This window comes from Alosa sapidissima, chromosome 5 (assembly GCF_018492685.1).
Source record: "Alosa sapidissima isolate fAloSap1 chromosome 5, fAloSap1.pri, whole genome shotgun sequence".
In the NCBI taxonomy this organism is placed as follows: domain Eukaryota; kingdom Metazoa; phylum Chordata; class Actinopteri; order Clupeiformes; family Clupeidae; genus Alosa; species Alosa sapidissima.
The window spans coordinates 11573341-11596797 of NC_055961.1; the positions used below are offsets into that span (position 1 = coordinate 11573341).

General features: G+C 43.3%; 1 long non-coding RNA gene across 1 annotated transcript; it reads right to left on the reverse strand.

The window, feature by feature from the left end:
• Positions 1 to 740: 740 nt before the first annotated feature.
• LOC121709592 lies at positions 741 to 23097 on the reverse strand. Its single transcript, XR_006031991.1, has 4 exons — positions 23026 to 23097; positions 19298 to 19305; positions 13080 to 13089; positions 741 to 751 (listed from the first exon to the last, which is right to left on the reverse strand). It is a non-coding gene; the product is annotated as an uncharacterized LOC121709592 (long non-coding RNA).
• Between the last annotated feature and the right edge of the window lie 360 nt (positions 23098 to 23457).

Consider the following 23457-nt stretch of genomic DNA (forward strand, 5'->3'; position numbering starts at 1 on the left):
AGGAGAGATGACACATTCACAGTCGTCATTCCAGGGGTAATACATCTGTTTGGCAGCAACAGATAGCAAGCTTTGTCATTAGCAGAAAGCGACCATTTGCACAGTTGCTGGAGAGGGGTTATTATCCATCTTCTCAGCATGGAGAGAATGGGGTAGTCTCGGCTCCACTTGTGTGGACTCATTTGTTGATAATTGTTTACAGTATATAAATTGCCATGCGGGATACCCTGTTTAGGAAATTGTTTTGTTGCCGATGCAAGTCAGTGCAGTTTATTGCAAATCAACAGATGCCATTTAGAACAGGTGCATTTAATTTCTATGATTTTAATCTATCTTATCTTCATTCCACTTTGCAGGACACATTTTGAGTTGCAGTGCAGACATGTACAGTATGTCCCAAAGCATTTAGTGAATTCTTTAATTAATATTGAAGTACAATAAAGCTCATATACCCTTACAAGTCATCTTACAAATCTAAAAGCTTTAGGTAGAAGAGCAGTGTATCACTACACTTCAGTATACTGTATAAAGTGTTATTATTTTGGGAAAATGTGGTATCATAAGCTATTATGTGTGCTAAACTCTATAAATCTTCTCAATTCAGATGGATTTTTGTACCTTTGCAAAGCTCATGCATTTCTCAACATCTGACATGTTTTCTTATATGCAGTTCTTTCAACACACTGTAACACAGATTCTGAAAATAAATTGTAGTTTTGGATCTGGTTCCCACGGTTCCCACTGGTTCCCACTGGTTCCCACGGTGGGAAGGAATTCCATGTGGCTACAATAGTTTTGTCTGTGTTCCCAGAGCAGTCATTTGGATGGCTCCTCTGATGGCTCCATATACTGTAACAGGTCCTGTAGTGGAAAGTAGCCGATGGTGACTCCAGAATTCCATGAGGGAGGAGACCTTCTCTGAGAGTTCTATTTTAGCCCACGTCTCCTTCCCGAGGTCCTACCCTCAGGTGACAGCGAGGAAGGGGATGATAGGTGCTTTAGTCAGCTCTGCTTACTATATGAATGGCTTCGCTTCTACTGGTAGTTACATGGTGAGAAAGAAAATGATTCTCATTTTTCACTCTGCTGCGTGCCCTGGTTTATTTATTGCACAGTGCTATAACGTGTGGTCATAATAAAAAAGACATTTTGTGTGTATGTGTCCCAAGGCAGGCAGAGCATGCTGGACCACAAAATATGTGCAGTAGAAAGTAACCATGAAACACTGAGAAAAGCTATGAAGGGTGTATCATAAGGGTATTCTTGTTTTTTCCTTTGATCAGATAGTGATAATGTCCTATAATTCTACTATTACACATTTGCCACAGTAGTTCTATTCATGAGTGGGTTATATTTGTTTTTATTATACGGCTCTTCACAATGCAAGTAGAATGCTCCATTGACTTGAATGGGATTTCCGAAAGTTCTAGCGGTCATTATTTCTTGGGAAAGGACCTCTGAAAACAAGAATGACCGCTGTCAATGGCAACGGAGTTTGCGCTTGGAACTTCATTCAAAAGTAAAAGCAGGGGGCGCTGTGGCGCAGCAGGCTACAGCGCCCGTACCATATACGGGTCCGAGTGCCCACGGGGACCCAGGTTCGAGTCCGACCTGCGGTCATTTCCCGATCCCACCCCATCTCTCTCTCCCACTTGCTTCCCGTCTCACTCTCCACTGTCCTGTCCAAATAAAGGCAAAAAGCCCAAAAAATATATACTTTAAAAAAGTGAAAGCAGACGGTTGATCAGCTGTGTTCTAAAGAATGTTTGATTCAAGTTCAGCGTGTGTTGCGAACTATTTGTTTCTCAGCAAAAGCCACGACGAAACGGTAACAAATAAGTGTAAAGAGACATATCATGGAGTTAATTTTTTCGTTTTGGCAAGTAGCCGTATAATAAGCGGGATAATGTATAGAACGCTGGTCATTATGGGAAAATAAGTCCCTTCAGGGCGAAACAAGATTCCGGTTCGCCCTGTCGGGACTTATTTTCCCCATAATGACCGGCGTTCTATACATTATCCCTTACTTATTGTATACTTCATTGTTTCATCCATTCCATCCTAGTGTTTTGCTACAGGTTTCCCTGTATGCTATTCATTTTGTTTCATACTGTGAGTGTCCTTATAATATCCTCACAGCAAGGAGGACCAAAAATGAATGGCATAGGCCTATGTTTATTATTTCTGTTTATTGCAACTGAGCTGCATAGTGAATGTATACAGTATGTTTCTGTGTGTAACCATTCATCGAGGTTAATTGTGTGTGAATTTATTGCCAGTGCTGCTTGCTGTTCTTACCTGGCTTGATTTACTGCTCATTGTCTTCAGATATGTGTTCGTTGAGGAGCACAGCTTATGTTGGGAGTTATCCGTGGGAGAGGTCAAGAACTCTGCTGATCTTACACATGTGAATGCCATCAGATGACTGCTGTTTGGAAGTAGTGTGTCAGAAGTGCTTTCACCCACTTTTGATATTACAGTTTGTGACCTGAGGTACTAGTTTGTACCTACAGTAATACAACCTGATTGATTCGTTCAGTTTTTACCATACCTTGCATCACATTATAAAGCATCCAAACCCTCCTATGAACAAAATCAAGTACGTTCCTGATTGAAGTACCATGAGAACAGGTTTTTCAATAGCTATTTTATTGAGGAATGGTGCTAGTGTAACCTGCATTGTGTTGACCGCGCGGCTCAGTCCTGCACTCACCTGGACTTGAACCCGCAACTTGCAGCACCTCGGATTGGGAGGAGCGAGGGGAGCGTACCTATGTTCCCCGCTTTGTATGGGACCGGGGAACATAACCCATGGGTGCTAGCATCTCTTACTAGTACGTCTCTTAAGGTGTCAGGAGGGAGGTTTACCTAACATACTGTATATACTATATAGCTACGTACCAACTGGCTACCGTTACATTAGCAATATTAAGGCTATGCCACATAGCGTCTGAGTAGGGAGTGGGTCAGGGCCTGGTCAGGGTTAGCTGCTGTTGGGTGGTGTTGGTTCCCATGGAACACCGTGCAGGGCCAGAGAGGCACTGTGCACCCGTACCCTCTTGTCAACACTATACTCCCTGTTGTATTTACAAATGTATTTTTAGCAACTAGCCGATAATACTTCTGAGAGTAGAAGAAAAAAAAATGACAGAGGCAGGATAAGCAACCACAAGCCAAACTCAAAAGCTGTTTGTACGGTAACTTATCAGTTTAGTACACTGGCTCTGTGTGTGAAGCTTAGGCCTACATTATACGGCTATTCAGCTGAGTTAATTAGGTTTGCTAATTAGCTAATAAATTGCAATATGGCTGACTTTTTGTTTCTAAAGATGGAGGGAGAAACCTCATTACTGGAGGGCATAGGGCTACAGTTTACTGGGAGAGCAGTGAAGTCCCCCGTGGGACTGGACTGGAGAGAGTACACAGTTAAAGGCACTCAGACGTCTCTGGCGTCCCCATGAGTAGAGACTGGACAGATGGAGATCCTCATAGAGCCAAATGGGTCAGTCATAATGGCTCCTGTAATCTTCAGTGTGAAAAGGTTGGCAAACAAACATGAATCACGTCTTTGCTCCAGGCATTACTGGATAAGGATAGCACTCGGTCTTTCCCCCACTTACTCACTCATACACTTGTTTTCTTTCTCTCTCTTTCTCTCTCATCTCATACACACATACACACACTCTCTCTCTCTTCCTCTCTCTCTTTCTCACACAGCATCTCTTTCCAGTCTCTCTCACGCCCTTATAGAGTGGTGAAGTCCCGCCCCTTCTACTTCCGGTCCATGGGACCTGTCTTTCAAAAAATTATGAACGGGAGTTAATGGAGAGATAACAATTATTTTTTGGTCCAGTTTGAATTGTGCCACAAATTTCACATATGATGTGTGTGAATTTAAAAGATAATTTTTCACGTCAAGAAAGTACTGTTGTTCGATAGACTTCAAAAGTTATGTTGGTTTTGTGCGAATCCACTCAGTGGACTACATCTCTCGTTTCAAACGATTGTCTTTAAAATTGACAAACATCATATGGGTAATTCAAGGCACAAGTCAACCGGGACCAGAAAATAATTTCTTTTTCGCCATAGACTGCCGTTCAAATTTTTTTGAAAGATAGGTCCCATGGAGGCAAACGGAAGGGGCGGGACTTCACCACTCAATTGTCCATCTTCACCTGTATTTTAGTAATAGTGTTAGTGCAGTGGAAGTGACACTGACACTGGTCAGGCTGTGCGAGGCCAAAGCAGCCCACAGACACTGCGACACAGTGAGGAGCCTCTCCTCCCCTCTCCGCTGTGTGGGTGAGCACTGTGACCAGGTACGGAGAGACTGGACCGGAAAACAAGAGATGGAGAAAATGAAGCGATACAAGGGTGAAATGAGAGAAGAAGAGTGGAGGAGGGAAGGGAAGAAGAGTGGAGGAGGGAAGGGAAGAAGAGGGGAGGAGGGAAGAAGAGTGGAGGAGAAGAGTGGAGGAGGGAAGGGAAGAAGAGGGGAGGAGGGAAGGGAAGAAGAGGGGAGGAGGGAAGAAGAGTGGAGGAGAAGAGTGGAGGAGGGAAGAAGAGTGGAGGAGGGAAGAAGAGGGGAGGAGGGAAGAAGAGTGGAGGAGGGAAGAAGAGTGGAGGAGGGAAGAAGAGGGGAGGAGGGAAGAAGAGTGGAGGAGGGAAGGGAAGAAGAGTGGAGGAGGGAAGAAGAGTGGAGGAGGGAAGAAGAGGGGAGGAGGGAAGAAGAGTGGAGGAGAAGAGTGGAGGAGGGAAGGGAAGAAGAGTGGAGGAGGGAAGAGAAGAAGAGTGGAGGAGGGAAGGGAAGAAGAGGGGAGGAGGGAAGGGAAGAAGAGTGGAGGAGGGAAGAAGAGTGGAGGAGGGAAGAGAAGAAGAGGGGAGGAGGGAAGGGAAGAAGAGTGGAGGAGGGAAGGGAAGAAGAGTGGAGGAGGGAAGAAGAGGGGAGGAGGGAAGAGAAGAAGAGGGGAGGAGGGAAGAGAAGAAGAGGGGAGGAGGGAAGGGAAGAAGAGGGGAGGAGGGAAGGGAAGAAGAGTGGAGGAGGGAAGAAGAGTGGAGGAGGGAAGAGAAGAAGAGGGGAGGAGGGAAGGGAAGAAGAGGGGAGGAGGGAAGGGAAGAAGAGTGGAGGAGGGAAGGGAAGAAGAGTGGAGGAGGGAAGGGAAGAAGAGGGGAGGAGGGAAGAAGAGTGGAGGAGGGAAGAGAAGAAGAGGGGAGGAGGGAAGGGAAGAAGAGGGGAGGAGGGAAGGGAAGAAGAGTGGAGGAGGGAAGGGAAGAAGAGTGGAGGAGGGAAGGGAAGAAGAGTGGAGGAGGGAAGAAGAGTGGAGGAGGGAAGAGAAGAAGAGGGGAGGAGGGAAGGGAAGAAGAGGGGAGGAGGGAAGGAGGGAAGGGAAGAAGAGTGGAGGAGGGAAGAGAAGAAGAGGGGAGGAGGGAAGAGAAGAAGAGTGGAGGAGGGAAGGAGGGAAGGGAAGAAGAGTGGAGGAGGGAAGAGAAGAAGAGGGGAGGAGGGAAGAAGAGGGGAGGAGAAGAGGGGAGGAGGGAAGGGAAGAAGAGGGGAGGAGGGAAGAAGAGTGGAGGAGGGAAGGGAAGAAGAGGCAGGCAGGGGGTTTCAGCAGCTCTCTGCTCAGTGAGCTGTGAGAGTCTCAGAAGATGCTAAATGAAGATACACAGAAAACAAGACGCACAAGGCACAAGGCGATAGAGGAAGCAACAAGCAAAACAGATAAGGCAGCACTGACTCCAAGCTAGACACAACAACTCGCATGTGAGACAGCATATAAGCATGCAACACACATCGCAAGATGCAACACACAAGAGCACACTACTTAAGCACACTACTGACTACTACACAAAATGCAAGACAGTACACCACATGGCGTGACACAGCACCATCATCACACATGCATTATGAGGCAGCCAGATGCAAAACACATAGAACACACAACACTGGGATGCTGTACACCACACATCTCACTTTGAACAGCCTGTTGAGTTTCTCTGGGTACGCTGTGATGCTGGGTACAGGGTGATACCTCAGTAAAAGCTAATTTTGTGATGTCAAGGTTAGAATGCCCTGAATGCTGACTCCATTTTGCAAAAAAGTTGGGAATAGGAAAGGGCCAGGAATAGCACTCCACTTGCGACTCACATTTGCATTATACGTGGCCTTGTATGTCATTCACATGGGCATGCTTAATCCACATTATCACATTATATGATCCAACAATGTTTATTTTTGTAGTCTGTAAGATACAATAGACATTCGGTTATTAAATAACTTGGTACTTGGTACTGCTGTACCAAGATAGCTGTTTTTACTACAACAGCAACAACAAAAGAAAAGTGTAAATAAACTAACTCATCATGTTACAGTAATAATGATATAGTAAACTTAATTCTTTATTTTGCTCTTATTGGTGTGTGTGTATGGTGTAGCGTGTGTGTGTGTGTGTGTCTGTGTTTATGGGTCTCTGTGCATGCAGGCATACTGATTGTCAGTGGCCCCACTCTATCTTGGGCACAGTGACTCACTGTGTATCGTGCTTGTATAACTCGCAGTAACATTAGTCCAGGGCGAGGAGAACTGGCACTGTACACTAGCCTGGGGGAACCTCTCTCCCTCTCTTTCTCTCTCTCTCTCTCCCTCCCTCCCTCTCTCTTCCTCCCTCTCTCTTTCCCTGTCTCTCTTTCTCTCTCACACACACACACACGAAACATGCACATAATCATATACAGGGCAGTCACATGTATTTACATTTGTACAGAAAAGGACAAGCAAGCTCATCCTTTGCACCCGCGCACCATGGACTTGGCCATTGTAATTGCTTTCCCCCAAAAGCAATGTATTCACTCTCCCATACATCCACTCATAAATCATCTGAGCATTACAACACTTGGGGAGGCTGGGGAGTTAGACAGGCAGGAGAGAAATATTTGGACAAGCTCCTTTAATCGAGAATGATAAATGGAGCATTGCTCTTTCTTTGTAGACACACTGCTGTCGAGTATCTCTCTTTTTTTCTGCATTTTCTCCACTATCCCCTCACTGCTAAAGCCTCACACTCGAATACTTATTATCTCTTGGATTGTGGGATTTCCTCGACGCTAACAGGCGTTAGCGTGTGTCATTATTTGGATGAACTTTGATTCGGAAAGCTGATTTTCACAGTTGTGCTGGTAATTGAGAGGCAGTTCTGGTTGTAAAATCCCTGGCTGAGCTCCCAATGCCACTGATCACCGGGGATGTGAAAGTCTTTTTTACCTCTTTCTCTTTCCTTCCCTCTCTTCCACTTCTTCTTTCTCTTTCCTTCCCTCTCTTCCACTTCTTCTTTCTCTTTCCTTCCCTCTCTTCCACTTCTTCTTTCTCTTTCCTTCCCTCTCTTCCACTTCTTCTTTTTCTTTCCTTTCTTTTTTTTTGTCTTTTCTTCTTCCTCCACCTCCTCTCTGGGATTAAAAAATGAGAGATTATCCACGCTTGGCCGACCACGAGCCGCAGAGGTCAGACTGCTGTGAACATCTGGGACAAGACGGCACTGTAGGAGTCAAGTCTTTATGTGTGTGTGTGTGTGTGTGTTTTGCACTGTATTTATGTGTGTTTGTGTGCATGTGTTTGGGGAGGGTCAAGTTAGACAAGGAACACTGGCTGGCTGGAACATTTTATGTTGTGCAGTTTTTGTTTAGTGGACTCCAATGGACAAGCGGGATATGGCTAGAAAGCCTTACATCACAAGGGCAGTACTTCAACACAATAGTACTTTAAAGCAAGCTCGGAATGTTTTGATTACTTTCCATTCTTTAGACATAGGACAAATCATGTCCACCAAATGAAACAGCCATCAGGTTAAATAATGATCATGTTTTCAACTGTAAATGTTATGAAGGGTTGTTACAGTTTTTCTCGATTGCTTTGACCTGCCTAAAGAAACTGGGGTCCACTTCAGTGTAAAAGGGGATATGAACACCTTCTTTGCACAGCAGAAGTCATCTCTTGCAAATGTACTCACACGTTTTCAAATGGGTTCACACATTTCTCACACTCTTTTGCAAAACAGTTAATGCAGATGTCATTGAAAGACCCAGAACTCTATTGGTTTCCCTGTCCTAAACAAAATCAATCTATCCATAGGTGGTAGAGATTCCTTGTGGAATCCATAGGTGGTAGAGATTCCTTGCTGAATCTCTAAAAAACCTGTGTGAATCTCCTTTTCTCGATCACTTTAATGCTTGTGTCAACTGTGTAATGACATTTTCAAAACAATTAACACACTGTGTGAACAAAAGCACTCTGACCAAAATTATACATTTGGCTTGCAAAACGCTCTTACTCTCAAAACATTTAAAAACATGCAGCAAAAGCAAATTTTGCCTTCACACAATACATCTTGTAGTCAAAACACTGTGTGATTTCAATCAATCATTAGATCACACTGGACAACAAAATGGTAAATAATATAGTACTCAAAAGTAGGAGTTTCAGCCTGCTATGTCTGTGCCATTTCTTTCTATTTTTTCTGGTATCAGAAAAACTGTAAAAAGACTAAATGTACTGAATACAAATTAATTGTATTCATTCCTCCCAAGATGTAACTGTCATTGATATGTAAGACCTACAGTAAGCACCTAGACAAGACAAATTTCTTAGAACTTCAATTTGTCATTTTTCATTGGAATAGACCTACAGTAAACAACTGGACTTTTTGAGTTAATTGTTTTGAAAATGTGATGTCAGAGTTGACACAAGCATTAAAGTGATTGAGAAAAACTGTAATGTGTTTAAGTTGTTGTGTTTCAGTAATGTGCCATTGTCAATTTTATTACTTCATTATTGTGTGTTATTGTGTTTTTCCACCAGAGTTAAAATACTGTACAGAAGAGGGTTCAGTCATTCATAAGCAAAAAATTATTTATGTGTTTTAAAAATGATTAAAGGGAGACATGAAAACATTTATAATATCACAGCTTCAAGATTTGTTTAATTAAAATGTAATACATTTGGGCAATATCAAAGGCAGCTATCCCCTTGCCACATTTCGCCTCTGCATAATCCATCAGTGTCAAACAGGCTCTGATTATTTTGATAGTTTTTAATATTTTTATGTTAATATCTTCTGTGTCACATGTATTTCTGAAAAAAAAAAGTCTGAATGTTTTTTGATAACTATACTTGCGAAGTACTGTAGGTTCTATTAGCAGATAGGATCAACAGAACTATTTGTGTAGTAAAAACAATGCCTTATTTGTGGGTACCATCAGAGTGTGTTCATCCTAAACAGACAGACCATCAAGGCTCATTTTGATAAAAACAAAGTTGGGAGACTGTATCAATATATAGATTAGTGTTGTTGAATATGTTATGCATGCTTATTGGTCATTGGTTATGACTACGCTAGCATAGCTCATGTTTTATTTCCAAATCCAAATGTTTAAAGGTACATTTGTAAATTCAGTGGTACTCTTCATCTGTAAAAGTGAAGGTCAACAGCATATAGATATCATTTAGATATTTTATTGTCATTTTATATTTTAGCTTTTTACTTTTAACAGTATATTGACAACCATAATTCATAATTATCTGTTTCATTATCAGTCTCAAGAACATCTTGAGACTGATAATGACATCTTCACCCCTTTAACATCTAACATATATATATATATATATATATATATATATATATATATATATATATATATATATATATATATGGGTTGGTTATTTTTACAAACAAACAAGCCTTGCTCCTTTTATCTTGTCCCATATACATACTTCCCTCCTATGTCCTTCTTATTTAACCTTTCTTCTTTATTCTTATATCTTCTTTTTTTCTTTTCTTTCTTTAATCGTAATGTAAAACACCCTAGAGAAATTCCTCTGCTTGCTAGGAGGAACAGGTTCCATTGGTGCATCTGACTGAATGGGGTCAGCAACACAGGAGTTTTGAGAAGTCTGATTTGTGCTGTGTGTGTGTGGGGGAGGGGGTTATGGGAGGTGGGGACTCCTCTGGTGCCTGAACTTTGTGAGCTGAAGTGGGTTACGAGGTGCTCGCACGTCCCCCTTGAGGCCCGCTGCTCCATCGAGAGTCACCAGACCAACAGCCGGCCATGCCTCGTGGTGCTCTTCGTCCGTGGCTTAGCCGGCCAAGCCTCCCAGCAGAAGTATTGATTCTGGCGCGACTCAACCAGGATCTCTGTGGAGCTCTCTCTTTTAGAAGAGAGAGATTTATAAAAACAACAGGCACAGCTTGCAGGCACCAACAACCTGCAGTTGCATGCAGTTTCTCTTGAAATCAGCAATGATTACTTATGTTTTTCAAGAAGTTGTAGTGGCACACTGAGAAAACTGATAGCTTCCTAGGGAAATGGTTTTCTGAGATGGGCCCTGTGGAGAAGTAAAATTATATGAACTCTCTCAGCAAATTATACTTTAATACATTATGGGAGCCTATAAAATCCATTTATTAATGCATTTACATGCTTAATGCACCTACTATCATAGAGACTTTATGGAAAGGCCATGTTAATACGCATAGTCATCCTGAAGTGATACATTAGTCTAGCGATCAATAAACCCATCAGGATAGGGTGGTGGTTTTAGACAGGCCTGTTGTAGCGAGGACCCAAACATATGTCTGTGCTGTGCTTATTTAATGATATCTCACAGGAAAATGTAAAAGTTCCTGGTGGGAGAATAGTAAATGTTACCTTGTTGAGTCTTCTGAAGGTGTCGTGAGCCTAAAAACACTGGTGAAGGAAGGTGCCTGCTTGATAACGCCAGTAAAATGCTCTCGAAGGCTGCTCTGTTGTTGAGATGTTTTTGGCACACAAAGGCTGCTTTCTTGGTGAGCTTGTTTTTGATGGTAAATAGGCTTGGTTGTTGATTGGCTGCTGTGGGAAATTCCATACTTTTAGCACAAGGAATTGAACACCTGACAGTCTCTAGTTTTAAGGTAAAAAAAATACTTCTTATTTATTATAATTTTAGCTTTTATTATAATTTTATGTAGATATGCTTTTTTTCTTTGTCAGTCATATGGTATACTCACAAATGACGTTGCTTCTTTGCTGCGTCACTTGAGCCCATGGAGTGCTTTCTGTGACACCACACCATGGCGGCTCATCAATTCCGGCCAGTTTCTGGAACAAGGTCGTTCGAAAACCGCTGGTCTGGATGTGGAAATTGGTGCTGCTTATAAACAATCTACATAAGGCTTGGTAGGTTAGTTTGGGACCGTGGGTGGGTTACCACTGCCAGGGCTAAACCAAGATTACAGTGAGAGCATTGGATGTAGGTCAGAAGGAGTGGGCAGGGGGACCGGATGACTGGGGGATTTATCAGATAACGCTGATGATGTTTATGTGTGGCTGTGCATTTGAAAGGCAGTTAGTGTTAGTCGTGGGGTTATCATGTAGAGTTAGGACTACTTTGGTGACAGCTGGTGGATATGTGGGCAGTCTTCAGAGAAAATCCACTCCAAAGTCATGATGCCAGTTTTTACAGTCTAAACTGGAGTCATGGTCTTCAACATTAATGAAGGGAGTGCAGTCTACAGAGGGTAGACCCAGCCTTTTAGATGCAGGAGGGTTAAATAAAACCTAGGTTGTTTAACAGGGTGGACAGTTATGAGGGAGGGTATTTCAACATGGCCCAGCACAGTAATATAACTCACCACTCCGCAGCAGAGAAGGAGCATTTTATTTCCTTTCTTTCTTTATTCCCCTTGGCTCCAGCTGCAGGCCCTCCAAAACAAATCGATAATAATGTGAGGCCACACACCTCATTGGCAACAGGAAGCAATTCTTAATGTCTCTACATATATAGCCCCAGCACTGACAAAGAACTCTGAGATTTGCCATGGTATGCACTTTCCCTGATTGATCGATATCTTTGGCCTCTCCTCTAAAACCCTCTCCAGACAAGAGCTGCGCGGTGTTGTACAACTTTTGAGGCTTGAGTTGGGCTTAAGGCAGTGTGTTTCTCAAACATGACACATACAGTATAATTTAATTTCAATCAGGGTGTAAGGCAAACAACAAGTAATGGCATCTCTGGTAGTTAAACAGACTCTGGGTGTGAAGGTCTACCATTTTTTTGTGAGCTTCTTACATTGGCAGTCTGCTTTCATGCCTTCGATGTGGCTATTTAGCAAGGTAGGTCTTTCAAGATCTCTCTAGTGATTGCCACTTCTCTATTAGTTTAAACAGTCTTATAATGGATGATAATATATGCAAACTCTCAAGGGGTTTTGTGGATAATGGAGTTTCCTTGAAGGTTCCACTTGAAGATTTGTAGCACACTGTCTACAGAACAGGTCCTCCATTAATGACTAAATACATTTTCTCTAACCTTAAAACTAGGCAGACACTGTTTTTTTTTACAATATGGTAACTCACGGCTCATGCCAGACATACCAGAAATCCAATCAGATCCAACTGGAGCTGGAACATTCATTTATTCATCTTCTAATCGCGCATCGAGAGCCCAATCAAACTACAAGATAAATCAACCACAACAAAAAGTCAAAAGTTTGTCGGATCCAATTGATTCACGGACGTTCATCAAATTCGCACAGTGTCTGTTCAGCTTAAAGTAGAACCCTTGCATTTACAATATAATAGTTCTACCTGGAGGGACAAATAGTAGTATAATAGATCATTCATAAAACACAATGTATGTTGTGTATGTAGTAAGTCAAATTATTATTTATTTTATTATTTTGGAGCTCAACAACCCTTCCGTCCATGCTCCTGAAGCAAGGTGTTTAACATCTGGTCATTGTTTATGGCTGTGATTGAAATTGGATGAGAATCTTGGACAGCAATTCATTCATTCAGACAGTCATTAAGGCTGAAGAAGTCTCCTAGAAGGAGGGACCATAAAGGCAAATAGACCTGAGCCCAATAGCTATTCTGATGACCTCGAGCTTTATTCCTAGTGCATATTTTGGAAATGAGGTTTGCTGTGCATGTTCCCGTCTGTATTGACTCTATCATCTGAAATATGAAGGTCAACAAAGACCTCTCATAAACAATACGCCACAGAATGATGAAATGAGATTTCAAAAGGCTTCAGCTAATGTTTATGAAACAGCAAGCAAGCTCAAAGTGCTGTTAACTTTGTTTTTGATGGAACTTTGTTATGAAGTTGCCATCTCAGGCCTAAATGGCATTGGAATTGCAATTTAAGTCTTAATCTCTGAATAGTTTTCTTTATTTTATGGCAAGTGTTTTACTTATCTGTGCATAGGGCTTTACTTTATACAGGGTTCTTTCTATGATATTTTCAAATATGTTTTAGCACATCAGGGAGATGTCATTAAGCAGCTAATCACACAGTCTTGTCTCAAACCTGCTGATCTCTTCAGCTGATACATGCTCATCAGGAAAAATGTTTCCCACTGTGAGCAGAGCAATTATGCTGCATATGTATGTGACATTTTCAAATTCCTTACATACGCTTCTGTGCACATGCACACACAACACACACACACACACACACACACACACACACACACACACACACACACACACACACAGACACACAGTAATTTTCTCACGATCATTATGTTGGCACTGTTGAATGTCTAGATGTGTCTTGTCATGCACTTATGCTACCGTGTTCTCATATGATTGATCTGCATTCAGTAGAACATTTAGACTTGCAAAACCGTTCATGTCTCTTTACGGCAATGTGCAGACTGTCGAGAGAGAGAGAGAGAGAGAGAGAGAGAGAGAGAGAGAGAGAGAGAGAGAGAGAGAGAGAGAGAGATGTAAAAAGGAAGAGAGTGTGTCTGTGAGAGAGGGGGGGCATAGAGAGGAAGAGAGAAATAGAGACACTGCGAGAATGAGTGTATATGTTTGTTATGCACAATATAACGTGTGTTCCATCATGATATCTTGCACATATGGCCGTCTCAATAACAAGATCACTCATCTATCTTTATTAATTACATATCTCTCTCTCTCTCTCTCTCTCTCTCTCTCTTGATCTCTCTCTCACACACACACACACACACACATTTTCTCTCACTCCTCTTCCTCTGCATGTATGTATGCATGTTTATCAATATGGCTGTGTGTGTGGGGGGGGGGGGGGTTGTCTGCCTGTCACTAGATCAGGTGTCCACTAGTGCTTGCTTTGCTATAAAATCCGAACAACTGTGTCAGCTGAAAGCAGCCAAAGAGAAATATGCTCTACCACCATGTTGAGTGGGGAAACACACCAAGGTTGCTTACACAGGAGACGGATCTGTGGCTTTGGACAATCAAGAATAGAAACTTCATATGAAATGGAGCTCAGCTCATCCATCTCTTGTCAGTTTTACACACTGAGGTGCGATCACAGTAAGTGAATAGTCTGTTTGTAGCACCAGTGGGAGAAGATGAAGGGCAGAGACAAAGAAGGGATCAGTGTCCAAATTCCATCTGATGCATGTCATGGTAGTGTTTCTGACCATGACTAGGCATTATTGGATTTTTTAGGTAACTGTTGCAATGCCACTAAATGTCCATGTGGTGGTGCTATAAGGTAACTCTTAAGCACCGTCCTACGGCCAGACTGCATTCACCCAACCGGCATGTATATACTATATATGAAGAGTTTGGTTCCAAAATGAGATATATATTTCCATTTTTATGATTTTTTTTAAACCAAACTATTCAGATATTGACCACCATGATACAGTCCTGCTTGATTTCCATTGCCACTCCATTGCCAATTAAATTGTACTGTTATGCTGTTTTAAGGCGTGTGTGTAGTGGTGTGTGAGAGAAAAAAGAGAGAAGGTACAGTGTGTGTGTGTGTGCGTGTGCGTGTATTCACTGTAAATATCATTCTAAGCTGTTTGCTGATATTTGTTGTTTTCTGGGATGTGCATTCATTTTCTGGGATGTTTCAATATGTGTTGTGCAATATGTCTTGCATTTAGCACTCAACTACACTGGTTTGTTGTTTCTCATTATAGAGCCTTTGTGTGTGTGTGTGTGTGTGTGTGTGTGTGTGTGTGTGTGTGTGTGTGTGTGTGCCCCATGTGTGTGATGACCCAGCCGTAGGAGACTATGACATATGACCAAGCTGGCTTTGATGACAATAAAACACTAAACAGCGGAGGTTGTTTGAGTGTGTCAAAGGGCCTTGTAAATCCAGCCCATCCCTGGCAGCCAGGGCAGCAGTGCCGTGAGTGAGTGCGTCTGAAATAAGTGCGAGCGAGAAAGACCCTTTCAGACTGTGACATGAGGGCAGGGGGATTTAGACCAGCGTCCAGCTGGGAGATCCATCTGATCAGAGCCGCACTAAGCCCAGGGCTTTGGGTGCCATTTAAACCCGGCTTGCTCACGACCACTGAAGTCACCTCCATTTCTTTTTTTTTTTCTTTTTTTATTTCCACCCCCCCCCCCCCCCCTCTTAAGCTCAAGCCACTCAGAGGCCATATACTCTACTCCATCCATCCATCCACCCATCCATCCATCCATCAGCTTCTCTTGAGCTCATGTAGCTGAAAGAGAGGTCGTCATTTAGAAGGGGGCTTTTATTTTGCGCCGGATTTCCATGCCATGATGTGGACTGCTAATGACCAAAAGTGGAGCCAGGGAGAGAGAAAAAATGTATCCACAGTGGCAGTGCATTTTGCCACAGGATTCTGAAGAGTGAGAGCGAGCGAAACGAACGCTGATCTGCGGTTGCCATGGTGACAGGCTGTTGCAGACATACAGGAGTGGATTGGGGTACGGGTGGGGGAGGGGGTTGTAACCTACTAGAAGGGTGGGGTGTGTGTGTGTGTGTGTGTGTGGAGGGGGGGGGGGGTGGCTGCAGGGGGAACCGGAGGCTCCCGCCGCGACCCGTCTGCCTGATCCCCCCCAACAAAAAAAAAAACATAACCACCCCCCGTCCCGACCCCCGACTAGAAACATCCGGCAAATCCTCCTGTCGAACGTAAGGCTGATAGGCAAAACAACAGGTCACCGTTTAGGAGTCCAGCCTCTGGCCGCTGCCTGCTACCCCTGTGGCTGGTCTGACCATATGGCGTCAGTGTTAAGCTACATCTGAACCTGCAGGCTGCCCCACTGCAGCAGACAGGCAGGGCAAAGGAGCACCTCCATTCACAAAAACAAAAGACTGCTGAAAGAGAGAATACTGTGTTGTGTTGGTGTGCCGGTGTCATTATTTAGATTGTTTGTTCAATTTCTTCCAGATAGGTTCCAAAATCACTCCAAGTTAGTCTAATCTTTGGCTAATTTGTTGACTGTACACAGCCATTTTGTGTTGAATGCACTGTGTGTTTGGCATGTTGAACGGCATATATTCTCTCATGTAGAAGACAAAAGCTACGTCAGCATCTCTCAGAGTAAACTGTGTGTAACCTATGCTTGCATTTATTATATATATATATATATATATATATATATATATATATATATATATATATATATACATTCAATGTACAATATACATAACAGAAGCCAAACGTGGAAGCAATGTCTCTTTAGTAGTCTGATCATAAGACAGAATAAACTTAGTGGTCAGTGCAGCATTGCCGGTCTCCACAGACACAGTTCGGCCTTTGAGAGATCTCTAGCTCATGTATAATAAGTGTGTCTCTACTTCAGCCTATTTTGTAGGACTGGAAATAATGGGTGAAGTTACAAACCCTCACAGCTATGTTCCAGCTCAATTCATAAATAATATATTGTGAATCGACAGAAGTAGAATCTGTGTTTGTTATGGTGAGATGTACTCTGATTATTGTGCCCTAGGCAGATTTTTTTTGTTATTGTTGTTGTTTTAAGAAAAAAGTAAACAGTAACTTGGAAAGAAAGATCAATGTGTCTGCAACAGACTTCGAATTTGACTCACACACTTCTTGGGCCTGAAACGGTAATGCAAAATAAATCAAAGGCTCTCGACGTCTGTCCAGTATGCCCATTCCGTGTAGGCCTACTTCTGCATAGGGCCTATACTATGCACACTTTCTCCGTTGCAACGGATGTCGTTATTGAAAGTCATAGGGAGCGTCCGTTGTCAACGTTAACAAACAATCTCTAAAGCTGCGGCTGATGAGAGCTGTCCACGGTGCTGAATCGGCTATAGAATTCGTAGTTTTATTTCCGTCGGATCAATTCAGACTGCTACGTTAACGTTGTTAGATAATCTCCAGATTTCATTTGCTTTATATTTACAAAATATCAGCTGTATGCTTCTTTCTGAGCTGTCGAAATCGCTCGATGTTCTTGTGTATATACCTGTGTTTTGGGGTTTAAACTAACCTAAAATAACTATTTTGCCTGTGTGACGCATTTGCTAAAACCCCTGTGAAAATGTATCACGTCGATATCAGACTTTAATTAAACTTTTTTGAAAACCTAATCAGTAACCACAGGCACATCTGTGATGCTCGTCAGTGACTGAAATGTATTGATGAATGAAAAGGCCTATCTGTGACTGGAGGTCGCGACTCGGAGTGAATGATTACTTAGACTCAGAGATGATGACATAGATAGGAAGGTCACTCTCCGTCTTCATCTGCTTTTGCCCTGGATTCTCAATACATCCGTCAAACGGAAGCAGCGTCCAAAAATAGACGCTACAGACATGTGGCAGGATTCAAGGATTAAACAAAATTAACATGAAAAATATACCATGACTCCATGATTGATATAGTCCACGCAATCTACATATGTGCATGGCTTTATCATTCAGAGTAGCATAACTCCTTGGTATAACAAAGGACATTAGCTTATTATAAATTAGTTATTTTTTGTGTAGGCTATTGCATTGCTGTATGGAAGCAGAATTGGGCTGTAATTGCTACATGGACCTGTGTTTGGCATTATGTGTACTGAACATAGTTAACACTTCAAAACAGTGTGCTCTATTTGCCTACATCAGTGTTTCCCATACATTGACTTATTTGTGGCGGCCCACCACAATATCAACATTGACCACCACACAATGATTTTCCAGGTTGTACTAAATTGTGCTTAAATCTGCTTAGCATCATAACCACGCTGCGCTAATTTGTTAAAAAAACTGTTGTATTAATTCTGCAAACCTACCACCACAAATAGAATTCAATTCTGTGGGAAGCACTACATTATTCATGCCCTGTGCAGTACGTTTTCTTGCACTTGATTGTAAGCATTGTATCAGTGTTAGCTTGGTCTGGGTGGTATGAGAAAGAAAACTGCAGTGGTCATCATGCCTTGGTAAGGCCTATTAGATTAGCCATGCACAGGCTGGTTTTAATCCTCACATTTATCTTGTTAGCGCACTCTTGTGGTCTCTCTCTCTCTCTCTCTCTTTCTCTCTCTCTCTCTCTCTCTCTCTCTTTCTCTCTCTCTCTCTCTCTCTCTCTCTCTTTCTCGCTTTTAGAAAATGCTGTCAGTGTGTGTTTCCATGCAGGTTTTGGCCATTTGGACATATTCATATTCCCGCTCATCTCAACCACATGTCATTGTCAGACTTCTATCTCACTCTCTCTGCCTCCGCCCATCCCAACCCGTGTCCTTTTCTTCTGCATTCTCCGTTTTCAATTCATTCTGCGCTCTCTCAGTCATCCACATCCACAACCGGTTTCTAAAATAGATGAGTTGGCGCTCTCTTTAATAACACTTTGTGAAGCGTAATGAGATTGTTAGGGAGGAGTGGGTCAGGCTGGACAATTTCCTTCCTCTTTCTCTAACTATCCATGTCTTTCTCTTCCTGCCTCTGTACCGTTCTTACCCCCAATCTCTTCCCCTCACCCTCTCTCTCTCTATCTTTCCTTCTTTCTCTCTCTCTCTCTCTCTCTCTCTCTCTCTGTGTGTGTGCGTGTGTAGTGATAGAATACTATCTGTTCTTTTCAGCCAGAGGCTTTTTAACGGTGTAAGCACTTTCTCCTCCAACATTCCCTTACATTCCTGAGAGGCAATGCAGTGAATCACACTGTGCATCATAGAGGACCACATACAGCTTGGTCTGCTTTGCATGTGAATTACACCCTGAACGGAACGTCTACATTAGGCACAAGCGCAAATATGCTTTAATGAGGATCTTCAAGAAGAATTCATTTGAGCCTTCATTGGACCATGAATAGGTAAATGAATCAGCAACGGCTCGGTAATGAGTCCATGACATGAGTCTATGCAAGAAAGAAAATGCTCCAGAAATCTATGACTTGAAGTAGTGAAGTGAGTGATACTCGCCTGAAAATGTACTGCCAGTTAGTTTTTCCGACGGGAGGCTTAGCCTCAAACAAACCGCACGTTGCTGGCGTGCCCTGAAGAGCAGGACATTTTTACGGGTGGCTGAGGGTGTGCACCACTGCTGCACTCTGCTGTCTGAGTCAAGCCATTAAAGCACAAAGCTTTGTCACTGTCAACAGCAGAGAAGACAGAAGCCCTTTGCCACTGGTCCCCCCCCCCCATCTCCACACCCTCCTCCTTCTCTCTCCTCAGCCGTGGACACCCAGCTCTCTAGCTCTCTCTGTGGCATCTGGCCAGATTTGCACCAAGCCCAATCCTATTTACTATAAATGAAATTAGGCCACCTCACATACCGCTGAGCTGTGGCCTGCATGGACGCATGGACGCTCTGAGTGGACGTGTATTTCTGTCTGTCTCTCTCTCTCTCTCTCCATCTTTTTTTTCAATCCTACTGCCAAAGGTTGGAATAAATAAGAGCTGGTCTGTGGTCTTCATTACAATGTTAACCCCTCACTAGTCTCTCCCCAACACACACACACACACTTAGACAGACAGACTTTTTTTTTCACCCGATATTTATATATAGTCTTCCTGGTGAGGTCATTTAAAATCTCGCTGCCTGGTTGCCGTGGTTGCATGAATCAGTCCACGGAGATAAGGCAGAGTGGGAGATGTGGGTCGTAACCATGGCACCATAAACCAACAACCAGCTTTAATATACTGAAACAGGGTGTGTTGTCAGGCTGCATGAAGGTGTGCTGGAGGAAAGCTGGAGAGGCTGGGGAGACTGATCTCTCTGGTGGCTGCAATGAATATGCATCAGGATTGTTTTGTGGTTTTTTGGAGGGCTCAAAATGGAGCATTCAAAACACCCCATGGATGTTGTTGTATTGTGATGGCATGCATGTTTAAAAATGAGAGCTCTATTTATCTCCAAATGTTTCATGAGTCACTGCAAATGACTGGAACAGTACTATTCTCCGACTGTCAAAAGCTACACTGTCTGACCAATTGACCACTCTGACCACAGATCAATTGTCTATATATTTCAAGTAAATGAGACTTTTGTGCTTTGTGGATCTGACACTTCAGATTTGAAGGCAAATTTACTTCTAACCATGTAAATAGTGGATTATGTTCATATCTATAATTTCTCTTTATATTCTTAGACTTTGTTGCTGGTAAAGCTTATAAAGATGAGCAAAGTGATGTCAACAAAACATCCTGAAGGCAGCCAATTATGTGTGCCTCACCCAAAGTGGTGGGGTGAAATTCTGCCTCTCATCCCACCCCTCTCCTCGGCTGTGAGTGTGTCTGAGCCCCCACGAGCATGACAAGCTGGAGGGCACTGGAAGAATGCTAATGGGAGTGGGATCCTGGCACACATTTTCCACATTTACAGGGCTCTTGTAGCCACTTTAACTGCAACGTACAACCCACACACACACACACACACACACACACGCACACACACACACACACTAACACACACACATGCACACGCACACACACACACACTAACACACACACACGCACACGCACACACACACACACAAACACATTAACACACACACACACACATACAGTATATACTAACACACACACACACACACACGCGCGCACACACACACACTAACACACACAAACACATTAACACACACACACATGCACACACACATACAGTATATACTAACACACAAACACATACAGTACAACACATACACTTATGCATGCACACACACACCACTAGCACTAATCATAGACAAAAGCTCTGACACTAGAAAATGCACACACCACACATAATAGACACACGTGCACACATGCATTCCCCCACCCACACAATATGCTCACACACACAGGAAGAGACTTACAGACAGACATGGATCCCCAGCTCCATTAAATGTGCTCTGGGCAGGTGCTATGTGGGGAGATATAGGGGAAGGGGGTCTCTGCAGATCTGGCAACCCCTGTGCTGTAGCCGGGGCCGTGTCCTGCAAGAAGCAGCCTTAATTAGAGCAGGCATTTTATTGATCTCAGGCGTCGGCACCTCAAGGCTTTTTCCACCCCGCTATCATTACACAGTAACTGTCTCTCTCTAGGACCCCATCCTGCATCTGAGAGAGAGAAAGAGAGAATGTGTGTGTGTGTGTGTGTGTGTGTGTGTGTGTGTGTGTGTGCGCGCGCGGTAAGAAGTTGTCCCATCGGGCATCCTCTCACTTAAACCCTGCGTCTGTGCATGTAAGGGCTTGCTGCTGAATGTGTGTGTGTGTGTGGGGGGGGGGGTGAGGAAATATTTAACACAGACTGCAGGGTGCTTATTCAAATTGCAGCCCTTCAATCGTCTCTCTACAGTCATTCGTCACCCCTTCATGTAGCCTCCTGCTAGTTATAAATCTACTCAAATATAAATTAAAAAGAAAAATAGGAAACGTGAAAACGAGAGAGAGAGAGAGGAATGAAGGGGGAGTCTGACTCAGATTGTCTCATTATTAAAACTCAATAGTGAAAACAATGATTCATCCAGCTCACTCAGCAGGATAACTTGGCTTTTTTTTCCTGAATGTGCCTTGCCAAACATTAACCATTTATTAATGAAACCAGATTGAAAAGGGAAACATGAATTTCCTGCTTCATGGTAGAGTGGGGATGGAGCTGTGCATGTTCAACTGGTCATAGGTGGAACCACCATCCCCCATGCTTCAGTACACAATAGCACTGGGTGGATTTAAATAATGGCCTTTGATTTATTCCTGCAGTCCTGCTAAGGCAGCCAAGTGTTAAATAACCTGTGTGGTAGGAGAATGCCTTCAACTTGTAGGGTGAAGTGAAAGGACCAGCAGGGTGGCAGAGACAGCAATACAGTACAGTTAAACACAGTTGAGGAGGCTTAGTGAAATTGTTTAATGGGAAACCACAGAACTTTGTTGAGCTCCGGTCTTTTATCTGTCAACTCCTGTCAACACACACACACACACACACACTCAATGTGTCACAGATGACTATCATGTACATTAGATTTCTCATCCTAAATCCGTACAAAACGAGATAACGCGGAACAACTGAGCCCTTTTCTGGTGGGACCCCTTTATCGGGCTCGGTGGCATAAAAGAACAATATCAAACATTTTTTGTAACCGGGAGTCTGATGTAGTGTAGATGACCAAAACCTTCACCGAATCTGCCCGGTAGAATGCTGCCCCCGCATGTGCGCACACGTACCGGTGATGCTGACGCAGTTCGACACAGGCAATCTGCCTGGGAGGAGCTAGGAGCGCATTGCGCGAGTTGAGCTGCCGCAGCAGCAGAGTCAGCGAGGGGAACACCGGTACGGCGTGGCAACCGACAGACACATCGGGGCGAAACGAGGGTGATCCGATCCGACAGTGAGACACCGAGCCTCAGATGGCTAGAGACTGAGGCGGATTCCGGTCATGCTGTGACAAAGCTAGTGCATGACATACCGACTGTTGCATCTTCTATATAGACGGGGATGAAAACCGGCGCTATATTAAGGAACGACGTAAATATAATTCGTTTTGTATTAACTTTGCACTCTCGCACTGCGATTTAATGCCGACCTAATCCTTGAGGTGACACGCCCCATCTTTAAACGTTGAGAAACGAATCGGTGTTAGAGCAGCATACTGGAGCAAACCTTTACGTTCCGACAGAAATCCAACGGTGTCTGAACGGAATCTCTCTATTTTTGCTCTGTAATCCGTTTTGTCGCCGTGGTGGCAAGAGAGGGTCGAACCATGACGAAGAGCCCGCTGTACGTGCGGACCCTTTGCTGAATTGATGACATAGGACCATGGATACTTGTCTCTATTTTTGGCATTCAACTCATAAGTGTCACAAATGGATGAAGAAATAGACACCCGCAAAATCAACAACAGCTTCCTCCGCGATCACAACTATGCAACCGAAGGTATTTATATCTCCATATTAGGCTACCTACATGGGATGTCATTTTGGCTACATCACTGTATAACCTAGCTAATAATTGCATTGGGCCATACATGACTGAAGATGTCATTACTCATTACAGGGTTATTGACATCAATGACGGCCTATCTGTTTAGTTCGTTGTTGGGATGTGCGATATTGTTGGCCTTCTTCTGACGCAATTGGCAATGAATATGGTAACTTTTTGGTATTTAATGTTTGGTCGGTCAGGGAATATTCATGTCTAGCTATGCTAATGAATCGAGGAAGCAATCTCACTCCGTGCTTTGTAAAGGAACAGGTGTGTATTCATATTGTATGAGATGATGCGGTTCGGTGCTGT